General features: G+C 39.5%; 1 long non-coding RNA gene across 1 annotated transcript in view; it reads left to right on the top strand.

Annotated features, from left to right (window-relative positions):
- Positions 1-5,582, top strand: part of LOC135215710 (uncharacterized) — a 40,955-nt gene extending 35,373 nt beyond the window's left edge. Inside the window, exon 3 of the long non-coding RNA XR_010314758.1 lies at positions 5,414-5,582. This is a non-coding gene — a long non-coding RNA (uncharacterized LOC135215710). The remainder of the gene's footprint in view (positions 1-5,413) is intronic.
- Positions 5,583-11,865: the final 6,283 nt, after the last annotated feature.

Here is an 11,865-nt window from a genome sequence, read left to right as displayed (position 1 = left end):
AGGAGATGGTGTAGAAAGAAGTAGCTGTCCTCCTCCGATACCTCTGTGACCAACATTGCTGACTTCCTGATTTTCCTTAGAGAGGAATCGCAGTGATCGGTATCTACCATCAAAGGTTATCGAAGCATGCTCTCTGCGGTGTTTAGGAACAGAGGCTTAAACATAGCAGAAGATAAGGATCTTCATGACCTTTTTAGGTCATTCGAAACCTCGAAAACCATTTCTCCTCGTACTCCGAGCTGGAACTTTGATGTGGTACTTAAATTCCTGTCGTCGGATAGATTTGAGCCTCCTCGCAAAGCGTCGTTTAGAGACTTAACGAGAAAATGTATTTTCTTATTGTCACTAGCGACTGCGAAAAGAACTAGTGAAATCCACGCTCTTGATTCTCGAGTGGGATTCAAGAGAGATGCGGCAATTTGTTCTTTCCAGACTCTGTTTCTGGCCAAGAACGGGAACCCTTCAAAACCGTGGCCAAAGAGTTTTGAAGTTAAAGGTCTTTCAAATCTAGTGGGAGAGGAATTGGAAAGATCATTATGTCCTGTCAGAGCCCTGAAGTTCTATCTAAAGAAGAAGAACGAACTCGGGGGATGTAAACAAAGTTTATGGTGCGCAGTACGGGATCCTAGTAGACCCATGTCTAAAAATGCGTTAGCATTTTTTGTTAGAAGCATTAGAACAGAAGCTCATAATAACTGCACAGATGACTCTTTCAAGACTCTTCGAGTTAAGGCTCACGAGGTAAGAGCTGTAGCCACTTCCTTAGCCTTTCATAAAAACGTCTTTAAAAGACATTTTAGATGCGACTTACTGGAGGTGTAGTTTGGTTTTCGCATCTCACTATCTTAAAGACGTTAAAGTGACCTATGAGAAGTGCTTCTCTCTAGGGCCCTTTGTATCAGCGGATACAGTGCTGGGACTTGGAACACATACTGATCCTTAAGAAAATTTTCATAATTTAATTTTGTATATTGTACGTAGACCTGCCGTATGAGACGAGTTTTTGGTTTTCTACTGACGAGAGTGCTTGTTGTTGCACAGGCGGCCGTTGCTTTGGTCAATAAGGAATCAAGAATGCGTCTTACTGGCCAGGTTGTACAATTTTTTTTTTTTTTTTTTTTTTTTTTTACTTTTGCGTGTACGAATGTTGGTGATTCGAGTTTATGGTTGTTTGCAAGGAGTTCGGGGATAACTTCTTGCAATCTTAGAACTAACACAGTGGTTAGGTTAAGGTGATTGGGATCGGTGTTGTGCTCCTTGAATAAGGTTCTTGTCAAGTAAGTGGATCAGCACCCATTGACATAATCCTTCCAGGCTCTGCCGAATAAGCGGATAAGACCCCTTTGGCAGACCTACAAGAACTCTTAGCCATAGATCAATATCTCGCTGAGGCTCTTGAGACTGAGCAGACTCCTGGATAGTATTCATGAAGTCTTCAGTCTAATCAGGTAGGAACCAAGGTTTTATTTATTTATTACCTACAACGTATGTTGTGATTCCTGTTTAAATCTGTAATTAGCTGTCTCTTACCCTCCTCCAATGGTGTGAATCAGCTAAGTATATATCTGACAGGTAAGTTGAATGTATAAAAATGATATTGTTATGATACAATAAAGTTTTATACATACTTACCTGGCAGATATATACGATTTATACCCACCCTACCTCCTCTCAGGAGACAGGCAGTATAGAGAAAATATGATAGAAAACGGGAATGGTTCCTATTCCTGCCACCCAGCGGCAGGCAGGTAGATCACCTGACCTACCGGTAGCGTGTGCGCGAAATTCGAATTTCTGTCGGGCGATGGAGTCTAATAGCTAAGTATATATCTGCCAGGTAAGTATGTATAAAACTTTATTGTATCATAACAATATCATGTTTCTGGCACCTCAGCTTCCTCCTCTGGTGCTCACTCTTTGAAATGCGGGAGAGGTTCTTGGCATGGCTCTAAGGGCAGGGGAAGAGCTCAACCTCCAGGTGGACCTTCTTCTTCTTCTTCTTCTTCTTCTTCTTCTTCTTCCTTGCCTCTGCATAAGAATTTTTGGAAGTAGGAGTCATTACCTCGCCCGGAGACCACAGTAGGAGCTTGTCTCTCTCGCCATTGGTCAGCTTGGCAGGAGAGAGCAGTGGATGCTTGGGTGGTGGAGGTCCTGAAGGTAGGTTGCGAGTTCCCTTTTGTTTCAAGACCTCCACTTTCCAATCGTCCTCTCGAGTTCAGCGGTTATTCCCCACACTCAATCAGGGGTCAAGCCTTGGAGAAGGAGCTTTCGGCTCTCCTGGAGAAGGATGCCATAGAGCGAGCTCCTCCTTCTCCCAGGTCTTACTCACGGGTGTTGTAGTTCTAAAGGCCTCGGGTGCCTGGCGCCCCATCACAGATCTGTCGGTCTTGAACAAGTTCATTCTAAAGTCCAAGTTCCGAATGAAGACTGTTCAGACTGTTCTTTCATCCGTCAGGATGGGGGACTGGATGATTTCCTTCAATCTGCAGGATGCTTATCTGCAAATCCCCATCCATCCGAAGAGCAGACCTTACCTTTGGTTTTTCACGGACTCGGGAGTTTTCCAGTTCAAGACCCTTTGTTTTGGCCTCACCACTGCTCCATAGGTCTTTTCTTGGGTGATGGCTCCTGTTTTGGCTATTCTGCATCAGTTAAATGTAAGGATGCTTCGGTATCTGGACGATTGGTTATTCCAGCCCGTAAGTATTATTAATATTAATTTTAGAATAAAAATTCCATATCCTGTGAAAGTTTAGCTGGCCTTGGAAAAAGACAGGATTATATGCATGTTCAGTCTCCGAGAGTTTGTTGATTATTTAACAAGGACATAACATTGAAATAAATTTGGTGGGTCTCTTGAAGCAAATTTGTTCCTACACGTTATACAAACCCTTGGTCCTTTACATTAGGAATTACTTACAGCGTAGGGTGGATTACGGCCGTTAAATTTTTTAACTAAGTGGTTATGCGGTTTTGTCTTTAATATACATTTTCTAATTCGTAAGGTGTTCAATTATTCTTTGTTCACCCTGAAGTGAAAATGAATAACAGAAGACTTCGCCTGTTCCCCGCCCAACCAGCTCTGCTTCCAGAGTAGATAGAAAAACTCCTCCCTGATCCAGCCCACAAGAAACAGTTCTTCAGGCAGTGCAATCCTAGTGTTTTCATTACTGAAAGACTCTCCGCCTTCTTTGCAAGCACCGACTTTCTCGCCGAGCAGCAATGAAATAGAGAAATAACTTATTCAGTCCTCTGTAAAACACCAGGGATGAGAGCTGTCTTCAGAATCGTGAGAGTTCACTTATCTCCAATTCAACTGTGAAGATGTAGGTCCACGTTCATCTTAGTCATTCACTAAGCAGTATTGTTTCTCCTTAGTTGAGATTCAACTACTGATGAGAAACTTCTCTGTCTTGCCATGACAGGGACCTTGGTATCTAGAAGGCATTTGACTTTTGTCCAATGTGCACATACCTTGCAAGAATCATCATCTTGTCTCTCAACATGGTTGGTGAAGAAGATAGACGATTTGCATGGTTCGTTCTCAACATCAGCCTTCAAAAGAAGAGTGCCATATTGTGACTCCGTCTCAGATGTGCAATAATTCGGCAACTGTTGACAAGTCCGAATCCTTCATGATCTCCAGTGCTTTGGACTTTGTATTGGTTAATCTAGATCAGTCATTACTTTGTCGTATTGGTGTGTTGCTGTACCTACGAAGGATTGACACCCGTGATTGAGTGTCGATACCTTTAGCCACTGCTGACTTCCAATGCAGAAGTGTCTAACAACACATCTTCCTGAGTCCTACGAGATCATTAGGAACTCCTCTGTAGTTGGATACACACACACTGTACCCTCTCTCAGAAAGGGAGCAGTGCCAGTGGCATGATACTTTTCATCGTTCCGAAGAATATGTTTGACCGAAAAATAGATGTGGTCTCATTACGACCACATTTGTATCTTTCTTCCCTTGGGTTTGCCCACAGGTCCTTGAAACCTCTTTTCCTTGGACTGGTGGTCGATGCTCACAAGTTGTGTTTGCTTACCATGCTCCTTCAAGAGGACAAGTTGCATCTCTCCTATGGCGTGCGGTTCTAGAGGGAAGAAGGATGCGAGAGTGACTGGTCTCTCCACCTTCCCTTCCTCGTCCTTCTACTCTTCTTCCTTCAAGTTGAGGATAGGACTCGAACTTGCACTTGCTGGTTGGGTGTTTGATGCGGAAAGCTTAAACATTAAGTTTCCTGTCCATTGGTCATATGAGAGTCATAGAAGCAATCCTGCTCCTTCCTCTAGCAAGGTGATGAAGAAGACTGGCAGTAATGCAAACCCTTCCCAGAACTTTTCATTAATGCCTCTGACTCTAAATATTCTTCCCAGCCCTGTTTTGGATGAGTTATGATTCCTCACTCATCTCGAAAAGGCCCAGAAGTCTGACTCTTGATCATGCAGCTCTTATACTCCGATCAAGTTGTCAGAGCCAGGGCACTCCTCGCTCTTATCACCAGGAGGAATAGCCCAGGTGTGCTGAACTCCAGTCTACTCTAGAGGCTCCCTCACATTCTTCCCACCAATCAATGAGTCTTCCTAATGTAAAGGACCGAGGGTTTGTATATCGTGTGGGAACAAATCACAATGCCTAACCACCTTGTTCAAGAATTTAACGGCCGTATTCCAGCCTACATTGAAAGTAATTTCTAGTGTAAAGGACCTCAGGTTTGTGTAGTTAGGAAAAATACAATTTACATACTTAAAGAAATTGTGCTATTCACTTGATTACAATGTAAATTTCAAGACATATGACAAAATAGTTTAAGTGCAAAAATCAGCCTTCTAACTGGCATAGTTTTGTAGTTATTACAAAATACTTAAGCATAATTTTTTCTTTTGCCATTTTTTCAAAACTTTGTTTTTTCGAAAATAGGTTCTTATTACTCCAAGAAGACTAAACCAAATTCGATAAAACTTTTACAGAGGGAAGTATAAATATATATCTTGATTTGTTAAGAGGTAAACTAATTTTTGAGTAAAATTTTTTTTCAACATAGTCTTATTTTCTAAGTGATGTCATAATTTTTTCAAATGGAAAATTTTTTTTACTTAGAAGTCTAGTTTCTAACTGTTTCTTTTTAAAAATTTTCATTATTCGTTGAAGAATATGTGGTAAAAATTTTCAGAAAATCCCTTCCATCATAAGGTAGTGTAAGCACTTACTTTATAATGGGGCCTTATGGCATCAGCTTGACCCTTAAAATCTATTTAAAGTAGTATATACATTACCTTGAAAATTGTAGTGTAACCTGTAATGTGAGTATTTTAAGGAGTTAGGTTGAACATATTATCATAGGCAGAGATTTCACAGAATAGACAGAAGGCGGTGTATGATTGGTGAATATAGATTTATTTACTTTAGATTGTGGAATCAACGCGAGAAGCATTTCTCTCTGCCAAAACCCGTGATGTAGAATTTAGGAAGAAGCAGCTCAATGCATTGATGCAGATGTATGAAGAACACGAAGAAACCTTTTGCTGTGCTTTGGCTAAGGATTTGCACAAGGTAAGGAATATTAGATTACACTTACGTCATTTTATGTGTACGTGTATGTAACGTTCATAATATGCAGGCTGCTTTGAATGTGATTAGTGTAGTTTTAGTTTTTATTCATGCCGAAGTCCTGACTGTTGCTTAAATGGTGTATTCGCAGGTCACAGTGAGATATAGTAGTTCCAAATGCAGAATTTCTTGTTCTAGTTAGTGGAGAATATTTACCTAGGTACAATTATGCTATTATAAATTGCATCAGTTTACGAAATGTATCATTCGGATCATATTTCTTTTTTTATAATCTGTCTATTAATTATTTTAAAGCAAGTTAAAAAATGAAACCAAGAAAAATCCTGGTTTTATGCAGGTTAAGTATTTTGTCTGAATCATTATGAAATATTACATTATGTTTAGATATGAACATTCCTCCAAAATGTGTTAACAGAGTATCATATTGCAATAGACTCCTTGAACACCTGAATTAGCCCTAATCCCATTAGCCTGAACAGCTCTCAATTACCAGTGGGACTTTTAACAGCCAGCATTACCAATGCTGCAGGTAAAATCTTTTCACTTGAGACTATCACTGACGGGTGGCAACGCTGACACAGGTGTGTCGTTACCCCTACCTTCCTCAATTGCTTTTTGTTTGTGCTGCGGGAAGGTTGTTGGCCTACCGCAGTACGAGGTTTAATCCTTTGCTCAACTTTCTCGTATTTTGGATCCTGGTGAAGATCTTGACTGAATTTTGCTGGTTTTTCTTCTGGATTTATGACTTCAGCTTGGTTGCAGAGTTTCTATAATGGACAAGTCTTCTCTTCCACCCTCTACGTCAGCGCCGTCAGGTTCAATTTCGTCTCTGATCACCCCTTACGTTTGTAGATGCCAGTGCACATTGCTCCTGCTCTTCCTGCAAGAGACATATGAGTACCTTGAGACATGGTAGACGTTCAGTCTGTCAGGAATGTAGGAAAATCAAATGTGACGTGCAGACCCGATGTGATGAATGTTCAAACTGGACAATTGAAGAGATGGAGGACTACATCCGTCATCACAAGTCCTTGGCTAGTAAGGGAGGCAAACGGAAGGTAGATTCATCGTTACCCCTAGGACTACAGGCTCCTTCTACAGAGCATTCCAAAGGTTTAGTGAGTTTAGAGGTCGTCAAACAGATAGAGGATAGGATTGCAAGTAGTATGTTGAAGTTTAATAACTAGTCTTTTCCAACTATTTTCAGATAGAGATAGCAGTAGTGTTAGGATGTCTAATCTTAATTCTTTTTCAGCTCCCCTGCCTGTTCCAGAACCAGCCTTAACGGGTACTGAGGGTAATGGAGAACCACAAACCTCCGAATGGATAGGTTCTGCCGTCCCCCTCGGAGCGGAGCAGGCAGTGAAGGCTCCTCCCCTCCAACCCCCTTGTAGTATTGATGATAACCTTAATGTTGGCAGTATTAATCAGGATCAGGATATACTGTAGGTGTGACAAAAACGTTTAGGTCTGAGTTAGGTAGTGAGGAGAAGCTAGGAAGTGTGAGAGTCATTCTCCTGGATGGGTCCCGAATTTGGGTTCATTTGGAACCAGTGTTACGGCAAAAGTTCCTCTGTCATCGCTTCTGTTCAGGTCTTGTTCAAAGGTACAAGTTAAGGTTACAGTTCCAACAGTGCAGGATCCCGTTTCCTTAACTCCTAACTATCTTTCATCTGTCCAAAAATCCTACCTCAGTTCCCCCTTATCTGTTTTTCCTACTCCTTCATCTAGTAGGACAAAACCTGGAGTCCCCTTTTTGGGTTCAGTAAGAGGTTTGCGCAGTAGTTATGTAGAGTTGGTGGAAAAGAATGCAGATATATTGGGTCTCTAAAGGATACAGACTTTTGGTGAGAGGCTGTCCTATGAACGGCATCTCTAACATTAGAGACTATGTGACAGAAGAATGTCCAGAATTCAGGATGGATATGCTTCAGGATTATCAGGGAGGTGCAGACTTAGTGTACTTCTTGTCCCTTAGTTCTAGAGAGTCTTCTTCTTCCTTCGGGTTATCCACCACTTTATCTTCCTTTCCCACACACTGTTACTCCATTATAGTTTCCTCTGTGACTCCCTCTTCCTCCCCAGTTTTTCCTGTGGCTAATGCACCTTCCTCTTTCCCTCCTTCTTTGACTTTCAGCCTTCCTTCTTCTCAGGTAACTCCTTCAGCTCCGACCATTCCTTCATATCTCTCCTTTACTCCCTCGGTACAGTCTTCTTCGGTAGGGGCCCCCTCGGGTCAGGGAAAAACATAGTTCAGACAGAATTTCATAGCAGGAGTTCCGGGATCTAACCCATGGTTTATACGCAACTTCTCTCTTCCGCATCAGGATGTGGCTCAGGTAGTGTCAGGTGTTTCACAGGGGTTGCATGTTGCCTATACTTCCAGCCTGCGCGCAGCCATTTCATCTGGTCGTGAGGCACCCAGACCGAGTGGCTTTGGCTGTCATCACCAATAATTTCTGCTGCGGACCCTTCTGAAGTATCTTCTACCTCCTTCATTCGCCCTTCTTCCTCCTCGTATTCCTCTGTTCCTCCACAAGCGGTTCCGTTCGTGCTCCCTACCCCAAGATTTAAAAATTACCAGTTTGGTCCGTTACACTAGTTTTCCGTGTAACAAGGCGGTTTTAGCTGCGGACCCCTCCCTTTCTTCCCTGTGGTACTACCCATAATGTTTCGGACTCAGCTTAAGGTACTTGGTTTAATGCGGATATTCAGCAGGCAGGTTTAGTAGTAATCTGGCAGTTGCTTAGTTATTGGATGGTCTTCGTTCTGCTCCTCTTCCTCCTTCGTCTGGCTTAGTACTTAACTGCTTTACCTGCAAACAAGAGCTCTGGACCAACCACATTCATCAAATCAATCCTTATTTTAGGCTTTCTATGCCACTCAGCCAGCTCTTGCTCCTTTATCGTGTGGGTTGGTTTGGTTTGATCAGGTCAGGCAGGCTTTGCAGGAGGCAGACAGACGGCTAGCTGCAGTGGTAACTTCTAATAGACAGACATTTCTCCTCTCCGTGCGTTAAGTGATTTACGCAGTTTGAGGTACCCTTCAACAGGGGTCAGGTTGCCTCTCAATGAATCGGTTGAGACAATCCTGTCCAGCTCTCCGGCATCAACTAGGCTTCTAGGGATTTTGCTAAACAAAGCAGGTGCTTTAGAGGATGTACTGCATAATCAAACTGAGGTGCATTCACACACTCTGGATGTTATCAGGTTTGATGGATTTCTTGAAGAATGACGGCTATGTCCCTTCAGACCCAGGGCTTTTTGACACTTTAATAACTGGCGTCTCGATGTGTTTGGCCCACCAGGCAAATGTTCTGGCTTCGTCTACACTTCAAGTAAATTGAAGGAAAACAGATCAATTACCACTCCAGGTTTCTACCTAAACTAATCATACAATTATACTGTGAAAAAGAAAACACTTATAGAAATTTTGAATACAAAAAGTTATAAAAAAAAATGAAACTCACAAAATTTGATAAAGTGACAAATTCACCAATATCAGGGGTAAAATGACTTCTCGTTTTTACTTGAAAACAAAGCAAAGTTTAATAAATTCTTGAATTAATTAAGTAAAATTAAATAAAAATAATTTATCATAAAATTCAAGAAAATTAATTCAATCAAAATTCAAAAGTGTTAGGTAATAATTAAAATTTGGAAATTAATTCACAAGTGCTAAACAACAATAAAACTTGAAAAGAATTCTAAGTAAATGCAAATGAATTCACAAGTGTTAAACAACAATAAAACTGAAATGAATTCTAAGTAAATGCAAATTAATTCACGTGTTAAATTCAATTAAATTTCCAACGATTAATTAATGAAAACGGCTAAGTTAATTTAATTGTGAATGCAAATGAAAACACAGAAAAATGTGGAAAATACCAAAATTGTAAAAAGCACCAATCACACAGAATATAAAATAAAAATACACACTTCAATAAGAAAAATTAATAAATGCACAAACAAGAATCACTTCAAATGAAACAAAACACAAAAATTTGCAATATGTAAAAATGTAAATTTCACCAAACCATTGTAACGATTAGTTGCAACTAATAATAATTTAAACCGTACTCTGAAACAGCTTAAGGATGACGCTGCTATTTCTGAAAGCACCTATAATTCTCTTTATTGTTCAGGATCTTCTTTTGCTACTTTGTATGGACTCCCTAAAGTTCACAAGAATGACATTCCCCTTCGGCCAATACTTGCTGCTTATAACTCACCTAATTTCGAAATAGCCAAGTACCTTGTTCCCCTCCTCAGCCATATCACGAGTAACCGTTTCACACTGCAAAATTCTTCTTCTTTTGTCCCTGACATTCTTGAGCAAAATCACATACATTTATGGTTAGTTTCGATGTCAGTCCCTATTTATTTACCAATGTTCCCGTTTTTGAAACCATTGATATTATCCTCGGAAAATTATTCCCTACCCCGAATACTGTTTACCACGGTTTTACCAGAAATAATTTTAAAAAACTCTTGGAACTCTCAGTCATTGACACTCACTTTATTTTTAATGGGAAAGTTTATAAGCAAATAGATGGCATGGCCATGGGCTCCCCTTTAGGACCTTCTTTCGCTAATATTTTTATGAGTCATTTAGAGGAACAGTTCTTTAATCAGTGCCCAGATAATTTTAAACCCAGATTTTATAGACGATATGTAGATGATTACGTTTTTACATTTTCACCGAGGAAAGTCATGCCCAATTGTTTTTAGATTTTGTAAACTCTTTTCATTCCAATATTACTTTTACCATGGAAAAAGAATGTAATGGTCGTATTTTCCTTTTTAGATATTTTGGTCTCTCGCTCTGAAGGATATTTTATGACTGGTATTTCAGAAAGAAAACCTTTACCGCCTTGGGTTAAACTTTTTTAGTCACTGTCCCCTTGCTTTCAAGGTTAATTCATGTAAAACACTCATTCATCGAGCCTTTTCCCTTTGCTCCAACTGGAATAACTTTCACCTGGAAGTTAGGTTTTTAGAAACTTATTTTAAGAACAATTGCTATCCCTGAACATGTTCAATAAAATCCTTAAAGAATTTTTAGACAATATTTTTAAGCCAAAAACTGTAGTCTGCACCGTTCCCAAAAAAGATAGTGTATGTTCCACTACCATTCACCAATAATTCTGGCCCACTCAAACGTAAAAAAATTATTATCATTCTTGAGCCATCTATACCCTTATGCTGAGTTCAGATTTATTTTTAATAACCCGCTAACAATTGGAAGACTGTTTCACTTTAAAGACACCCTCCCGGAGTTGATGCGTACCTGCACTGTTTTATAGTTTAATTGCCCAAAATGTAATTTTGGGACTTATGTGGGATGTTCTAAACGCCTACTTAAGGTGCGCATCGACTCTCATAGGGGTGTCAGCTATCGTACAGGCTTACCTTTAAGCAAAAAAGAAAATAGTGCAATTAGACTTCATGCCATATCCTGTCACCATCACATACAGTACAGCGATTTTGAAATACTTGGACAAACAAAAAACAGCCATTCACTTCCCTTTTTAGAGTCCCTCCATATTAAACAACAATCTCCAACACTCAATAACCAAACCACCTCTGTTCCTTTGTTCATTGCATAATTTGCTTGTTTGTTTGTTTGTTTGTTTTTTTTTTCTCCCTCCTTCCTCTCTCTCGCTCTCTCTTTTACCCACACACTTCTGCTCATTTCATTCGCAGTTTTCTAACTCTCCCAGTTGTCATTTGACTATGACATGAACAGTAGGTTTTCCAATATTTTGTACTACAGTATCATTATTATTATTTTTTTTTACTCTGAATATTCATGTATTTTATTTTTTCGCTCTCAGTATATTTCTGCATTTACGTAATCTCTTTTAACTTGTCATTGCTCTTTTATGGTTTGCAGTTAACTTAGTTTTTATGTTCCTTTTTTACTGTGTTATGTATTTTAAAGTATTGTAATGTTTTTAGATATACTTAATCAGTACAGTTCTTAATGTTTCTTTTTTTGTATCATTTTATAGATAAGTGACCCTGATGATGGGAAAAAACAATGTATTCCCGAAAGCTCGGCTGTGCCCTTTGTTTAATTTTAAAGAAATAATAATGTCTGGAATATTTACCACGTCTTCTGGCTATCCTGTTCCTGCTTAAATTAAACAAAGTTTTCTAGAAAACGACAACATACCCAGTTATATATATATATATATATATATATATATATATATAGTATATGTATATGTTATATGTATAGTATATGTATATGTATATGTATAGTATATATATATATATATATATATA

Source organism: Macrobrachium nipponense, chromosome 5, assembly GCF_015104395.2.
Source record: "Macrobrachium nipponense isolate FS-2020 chromosome 5, ASM1510439v2, whole genome shotgun sequence".
Lineage (NCBI taxonomy): Eukaryota > Metazoa > Arthropoda > Malacostraca > Decapoda > Palaemonidae > Macrobrachium > Macrobrachium nipponense.
This window is presented reverse-complemented; position numbering and strand designations above follow the sequence as displayed.